We start from the raw sequence: 8,670 nt of genomic DNA, 5'->3' as shown, positions 1-8,670 counted from the left end.
GCGTTTTAAACTCTTAATTATCTTCTTGATTCTTCTTCTTAGTGCTATTACGCACTTTTACTCTATAATGGCTGGGGGCTTATCTCAACCCCACACTAGGCTTTAACTAGGCTAAAAAAAAAATCATATCATTTATTTGTCTTTTAGTTGATGCCGGACCTTAAATCAGCATATCATATAATTATCTTGAATTTTTTGATATTATTTTTATATTTCGAATTTATATTTCGAAAATCATCAAAATAATGTAATTATTATTATTATTATTCTCAACGAATTATGAGATTCAAAATCAATTTCGAATTTTTAAAATGTATCTAAAATTATTTGACTTCATGTCCAATTTTTTGCACTTATAGCAAATTTTTTAAAAAATTTTCGAAGATTGCTTTCGAAATAGAATTATTTTTTCTTTGAACTCTCGGACTTATTTCGAATACTTCATAAACCATCGAAACAATTATGTATTTTATTTCGACTTTTAAGAATAAAAACAATTTTCGAATTTTTAAAATTAATTTAATATAATTTTACTTTACACTCAATTTTTTTGAACTTATATGAAATGTTTGGACATTTTTCCGAAGATCGTTTTCGAAATAGAAAAGTTCTTTTTTCGAACTTTAACAGTTGTTTCAAAAATTTCAAAAACCATCGAAATAATTATGTATATTATTTCGAATTTCGAGACTAAAAACCATTTTCGAATTTTTATAATTAATCTAATATAATTTTACTGCATGCCCAATTTTTTGAACTTAGGTATATCAAATTTTTTGAAATCGTTTTAAACTATTTTTTAAAATTTTTTAACTTATTTCTATAATTTTAATTTAATTTTATTAAGTTTAATCTATTAAATTTCTTTTATTTTATTTTTCCATTTATTTTTTTCGAATATACTTAAAATATTTCGAATGTTGAAAATTTATTTCAATTTCCACAAAACGTGTTTAATTTTTTATAATTAACACTTAATATACCTATAATATAATTATTATTGTTAAGGTGTATGGCACTGCGACCGTCGGATCTACTGTTCACTCTTCTGGGTTTAGAGTTGGTTTCTAAGCCCTGTTGCGTCCATAAAAAGTAATATAGAACCTACTTTACAGAGTTTTATTGCCACTTCCGTAAGAATATACATTCTCAGGGGCCTATTTTGTATGTATGTTGATCCTTTTTTTCGAGTCAGCGCAACTGCGCACTTTTACTCTTTGATAGCTGGGTGTTCTACAGGGTCCCACCCAAGAATATACATTCTCAGGGGCCTATTTTGTATGTATGTTGATCCTTTTTTTCGAGTCAGCGCAACTGGGCACTTTTACTCTTTGATAGCTGGGTGTACTACAGGGTCCCACCCAAGAATATACATTCTCAGGGGCCTATTTTGTATGTATGTTGATCCTTTTTTTCGAGTCAGCGCAACTGGGCACTTTTACTCTTTGATAGCTGGGTGTACTACAGGGTCCCACCCATCTCATTGACGAAATTGTATATCACTCATAAACTTCATAATCATTCAGTGATTGATCTAAGATCTGCGTACCTCCCCGTGCGGAGACTGATTGCTCTAAGATTAGATAGTGGTAAGTAGGATAGCCTGACAATTTTCGCATATAACTTCAGGGCTCTGTCCCTTATGTATTTTTTGATCGGGTCTATTCTAAGGTCTCTTAGCATGTCATTTGTGCGGATGTACCAAGGCACTTTGAATAGTCTACGGAGAGCCTGACTTTGAGCGACTTGTAGCTTTTGTATAGTATTAGCGCAGGACATTCTAGCAGCACATGTGTGGCCGACTTCTCATTCTCTTCACATAATCTATAGTTTGCATCCGTAAGTATACCCAGTTTTGTTAGGTAGTGTTTTCATTTACAGTGCCCTGTTAGAATTTCTATGCTGATTCTAAGTTTTTCTTTTGTTAAGTTCATACAATCCTGGTATCTCTTAGTGTTATAGGTACCAGTAAGTGATTTGGATTGTAATATATAACATACAATCTATATATATGTATATATAATATAAAAAATTTCTGAAATGTTCGCAAATATTTATGTAAAATATTATTTTTTTTTTTTTTTATAGTGAGAATTTGAAAGGATGCCCGCTTACGGTAACATTGCACAGGCCAAAATAAATTGAAGGCAGACAATACTGAAAGGTAACACAATTAAATGTGAGAAATAATAATAAAAAGCTTAAGCTTTATATATCAAAAACAGAAATAAATTATTTTATATATGAAAAGCCAAATAAAAATTGTTGCCGCGTGAATTTAAATACCGCAAAAATTTTTTGGATGAAATCCTTGTTTGCTCCTGCAATCCTTACAGCATTGCCAACGCCGAGCTTTATGAGGCAAGAGTCGTAATATTTTGTTGCCAACACCTAAAATCGTCTAAAAAAAGGCGGCAAAATATAAAGGCCAAAATACATTTTGTGGTAATAGAAAAATGTAAAAAAAACTATAAAAAAAGGAAACAAATATTAAGAAAAAAAAGAAGCAACAAAAAACAGTAACAACATCGCATTCTGCCATTGTTCAACGTTAATGTGCGCTGAGTGTCCTTGCACGAAATTAAGCACAGATTATCAGCAGATTATATACATACTGACACTCCGAGTTATGTATAGGCACACATACTGTATATACTGAAGCAATAATGTTCCTGCATACATACATAGCTTTACACTTTATACATACATATATAAAATATTTTTTATAGCGTCGCACTGAGACTTAACTGCTTAGATAGCCAGGACATTGGTTCGTTATTTGTTTGTGTGTTTGTGTGTTTGTGTGTGTGTGTGTGTGCAAGGACGTGTGTTTGTTTGGTAAATTGTGTTCTAAGTGGTTACTATCGTTACTTGTACTTGTCGGCATAGATGCCATAGACGGCATTACTTGTCAAAATCCTTTAGTGTGGCCGTTAACAAGTGTTCGTTGTGTTAACTGTGCCGTCAAACTCAACTCATCACTACTTGAGTCGAGCAGCGCAGCAGCCGCAGCAGAGCAACAGGTAAATGCTTTTAACGTCTATACACAGCTGTACACTAGATGTTTTATATATATATATATATACATATTTATATAAATATAATTTATTTATTTAATATAATAAAATTTAAAGCTGCGCTAAATTGTATTTTAGCAGCTAAAACTCGTGAGACTGTCATAATAGCAAAGTTTTTAGTGGGGATTGTGCTCACCGAAGTTAATGCCTTCGTCCTAATCGTTAATGGGCTCTATTTTGCGGTTAGTAGAAATTCTCAAAAGTTTTTAATTTATATTAAAATTTTCAATTCGTAAATATATGTAAGAACCGAGAAGTAAGTAACGGGCTTGATGGCAAGTTGATACTGCACGAAAGGAAAATGTATCCTCAGATTATCATAATAATCATCAGAAAATAATTCACCTTTGCATCCTATAATTATTATGTTGAAGCTCTTTATTAACTCGAGGTATCTTCAGAACCCCCCTTTACGCCTTGACTGGTTTATTATTAATGACTTCATCAGACTAAGCAATATATAAGCTATAATATTAATAAATACTTTTTTTTGAAATTGATTTAAGTTCATAATACTTTATAACACTAAAATATTCCAATAAGTTAACTGTGTAGCTGTGTCCACGATGGAGAACAAATACAATCTCTACATCACTTTCTATGTCTCTACCCGGAACTATAAGCGAAGCGACTCTAATATCAAGAAGACTATTTCTGTGCAGGAGTGTTTATGCTAAAGAGCAATTAGAATCTCTAATTTAGGTTATGTATCTCTGCCGGGGAATACAGACAAAGCGGCTCCAATGTTTAGGAGACCATTTCTGTGGAGGAGAGAACACGATGAAATTGAAGTAAAATCTTTCTATGCCTCAGCGCGAGACAATACACAAAACGACTCTGGTGCCCACAGAAGTCTCAATTATGAAGAGCAAGTAGAATCTCTAAGTTACTTGTTATATCTCTACCGGGGACTAGAGACTAAACGCGTCTAACATGTCACAGAACATTTATTCGCTGGCTTAATAGAGTTAGCGAAATTTGACTTATTAGATCTCTCTAATTTTACCCACGAAATGAAATAATTTTAATAAATAATACATAAATTCATTTTGGACAAAATGATTAGTATAGCTCGCCTCCTTCTGGCAACTTCTGGCGCATCACAATGAGCAATAACTGCATCGAGCACCTATAACCAATATATTTAAGATAAAACATATTTTGAAGATATGGGTGTTCAAGAAGGTACTACAATTTACAGAATCAAACGTCACTTACTACGAACTTTCATGGCTTTGTTAGGTGAAAAATTTCCCAGACTTGTGATCTCAAATTTCAAGTCATTGTGTTGTGTGGTATGTGCTTTGAAATTGGATTGGTCCATACTTTTCTGAAAATGTTGAAGTTGTGACATAAACCATCAACTGTTTTTATTGCCAATTCATTTTGTGAAAAATTAAGGATATGACTGCGGAAAGCATGTCACTTTAATATGAAAGTGTCACAGATCATCATTTTATTAACTTTGTTCCCCAAGAAATAATATCATTTCACCAGTGCTATTTTCATCATTAAGAGAATTTTTGTAGGTTCATTAATGATATATTCACACCTAATGGCAAGGTCCAAAAAACTGTCTTCTCCATTTCCTTGCGTGAGAAATCTCCAGTATTGACGGCGCGCAACTGTCAGTAATTCACCACTGCTATTTTCACCACTGTTACTTTCACCAGTGCTATTTTCACCATTGCTATTTTCACCACTAATATTTTCACCACTAGAATATTAATTGTAAATGATCGTGAATTGATATTGCATTTTATGTCTTTGGAAAGTTACAAATTATATATTGAAAAAAAAAATTCAATGCAATGTCGAATAGGATATTAAGTTTTTTTTATTTTTTTTTTATTTTGCAGCTATTTGAAACTTTTTACCAAAATTATTTTATAGCGGTTTAATCATCGAAATCAATCATTTCATTAATCATTTCTGATTAAGACTGTTTTACTTTTAGGTGAATATTTCTTAAAAAAAAAAACAAAAATTTATTTAACAAATTTTTCTATTTCAATAAGTTTTCAATGAGTATTATTTTTTAGCAAAGGTTGTATTGTCTTACAATGCGAATAGTGGTTTGGAATCTTTTGAGGCTTTTGCCAACATTTTATTGACGGTAGATTCACTGAAATAAAATTGTTTTTGTTAAAAGTTTTAACAAGTTTACAGGTTAAAATTGAAACAATAAAAAAGTCCATTTTCAAACTTTCCTTTCATTGCACATTTTCTTTTTTTTTTTATTAGTTTTTGTTAGATTTATTTATACTATTTTTAAATTTTCTTTATAATTTTTTTTTTATATTTTCCTATTATTTTCTTTAACTTTTTATATATTTTTGTTTGTGGTTTTAATTTATTTTTTGCTTTTTTTTCTCGTTTTTTTTTCTACTTTTACTTCTATTTCTACATCAGTTTCTACGTCTACGTCTACTTTTACCGAAGTACTCGTATATTATATTTTTATTCACGGCAAGTCAGTAAATGGGTGACATTGACTTTTTATAATACCTACAAACAAGATGAGAAACTACGAGTACATTTGTTGGATGTTGTCATTATTTCTTTGGAAGTTTATTTTACCTGCAATACTCAAAAACTCAGTACAAAGAAATTAAACTTCAACCAAATAGCCTTGAAGCATATTTCAGTGTTGCAGTTTACTTTAAATTTTTTAATAATTGAAATAATGCAGTTAAGTTTTTACACTACCCACCACTGCCCCTTTGTGGTCCCGGGACAAAAAACCTAAATTTCTGCACTCCTTTTAAAGTTTCATGTTAGCCAGAACTAACAAGGACTTGCATATCCTTTTCACAAATGGCCATAAAATGGAAATAATTCAAATTTTATTCATTTACTTTATGCGAATCGTTAGAAAATTGCATCCATTTACTAGATTGTAATTCCGATAAAAATATTTGTATATTTTCCACATAAATTCAGAAAATCCTTTTGAGTCCTGTGCAAAATTCTGCACTAACAAAATTCTGAACTACTTCGTGGTAAGCCCTGGCCAACAAATTTTTTAATTGAAATTTATTTTTGAAAATATTTTTTTCAGTGCTTTCTATTTGTTTATAATTTTATTTTAATTATATTGACTCATTGCATAATTTGATGAAAGCGAAAAACGAAAGTCAACTCTCAGTGAAAGTAAAATACAGATAAACATTTTCATTTTGAATCTTGATTATTAATATTTTTGTTTGATTTTCATTTCCCATTTCAATAGAAATCAATCGACAAATATTTTGTTTGCACTTTTCAATGTCAATATACACATAACTTTGTGCATGCAAACACCCTGTATAATTCATAAAGCCTTGCTTTGCTTTGCTTTGCTTTGCCATGTTGACATGGCGTTCAACAAATATTGCAGTATAATTTTTGGAAAATATTTACCATAAATTAAATATATATTTTTTTGGATTATATTATATTTAAAAAATATAGAATATTTGGGAAATATAGATGTAGACATAGAGAGTGAATAATGAAAGATTTAAAATTCAAGTTCTTTTGGTTTTGGTTCTATAAACCGAAGTAGTATATATATAGTAACATATATAGCAGTATATAGATAGTAATATAGTTAGTAGTATATATACAGTAATTCTGATGTATATAGTAATATATAAAGTAGTATATATATATACGCACATAGTATACATACTATTAAATATATATAAACCAATATATGTGCAAATATATGTATATGCATAGTAGCATGTATATAATAATATATATATAGTAGTATATATATCTAGTATACATCGGGCATTATGAAATAAAACACACAAACAATCACCTTTAAAATAATTTCAATAAATACAATTCAGTTAATCCAATCCCTTATGCTATAATACCCCATAAATCGATTATACTTAAAATTGTAAGCCACACATCCATTATAATTTTCATATCAACTTCAATATAGTCCTAGTGCAATTTAACTGTACCAGTGCTGAATTAAATCCCTTCTACTTTATTCTCCATACATTCATCATGTCCTGATTGACGACTCATCTTTTACTTCAAGTTTTCTTTTATGACTGTTATCGACTATAATTTCGTTGGTAAGGCAGTATTATTAATACCTCTATATCTCAATAATTCTGAAAAGTGAAGGTTGCGTTCAAATATTATCTTATTCAACGGAGGTAATCTTGTGACATTAGCTAGGATGCTATTTCTAGTTCAGAACTTTTCAGCATAAATGGCCATATAAATATTTGCAGAACTCTTCTCGCGTCTTGGTATTCTGTGTATGGAAACATAATATAAATTCTAATTCAAACAAAAGTAGATATTTTATTTAAGTATTCGGCTTTCTTTTGGATCAATATTATTTTTGATTGGAATAAAACGAAACATCTAAACAGATTTTTTGTAACGTTTTGACATTGTTTTAAGTCTAGGCGATAAGAATTCTTATGCATGTTCAACTGTTTACAGCTAATATCAGATATCTTTAACAAAAATTTTGTTTTTATACTACAGTCCGATAGCCTGTTGTTCGGTGAGAGTCAGTTGTTTATTTAAAACAACTTCTTCTGCGGTTAGGAGTATAAGAAATTTTTGTGGGGAATAGTTAATCTTCACCTGATGTTATGTATCCTCAAAGCGGGCCTGCTTTCCAATATTCCATCCATAAGAGCCAATTGTTAATTTAAAACATCTGCTCATGAGGTCAGAAGTATAAGGACTTTGGTGTGCAATCTTCTATCCTCCATCTTCTCTAACATCATGCATCCTCAACGAGTATCTACTTTCCAACATTCCATCCATAAGAGCCAATTGTTAATTTAAAATATCTTTTCATAGGATCAGATGTATAAGAACTTTGGTGTGGAATCTTCTATCCTCCATCTTCTCTAACATCATGCATCCTCAACGAGTATCTACTTTCCAACATTCCATCCATAAGAGCCAATTGTTAATTTAAAATATCTTTTCATAGGATCAGATGTATAAGAACTTTGGTGTGGAATCTTCTATCCTCCATCTTCTCTAACATCATGCATCCTCAACGAGTATCTACTTTCCAACATTCCATCCATAAGAGCCAATTGTTAATTTAAAACATCTTCTCATAGGATCAGATGTATAAGAACTTTGGTGTGCAATCTTCTATCCTCCATCTTCTCTAACATCATGCATCCTCAACGAGTATCTACTTTCCATCATTTCATCCATGAAAGTCAGTTATTAATTTAAAATATCTTCTCATAGGATCAGATGTATAAGAACTTTGGTGTGCAATCTTCTATCCTCCATCTGCTCTAACATCATGCATCCTCAACGATTATCTACTTTCCATCATTTCATCCATGAAAGTCAGTTATTAATTTAAAACATCTTCGCATAGGATCAGATGTATAAGGACTTTGGTGTGAAATATTTTATGCTCCATCTTCTCTAACATCATGCATCCTCAACGAGTATCTACTTTCCATCATTTCATCCATGAAAGTCAGTTATTAATTTAAAATATCTTCTCATAGGATCAGATGTATAAGAACTTTGGTGTGCAATCTTCTATCCTCCATCTGCTCTAACATCATGCATCCTCAACGATTATCTACTTTCCATC

This window comes from Teleopsis dalmanni, chromosome X (assembly GCF_002237135.1).
Source record: "Teleopsis dalmanni isolate 2A chromosome X, ASM223713v2, whole genome shotgun sequence".
NCBI classification, from domain to species: Eukaryota; Metazoa; Arthropoda; class Insecta; order Diptera; family Diopsidae; genus Teleopsis; species Teleopsis dalmanni.
This window is presented reverse-complemented; position numbering follows the sequence as displayed.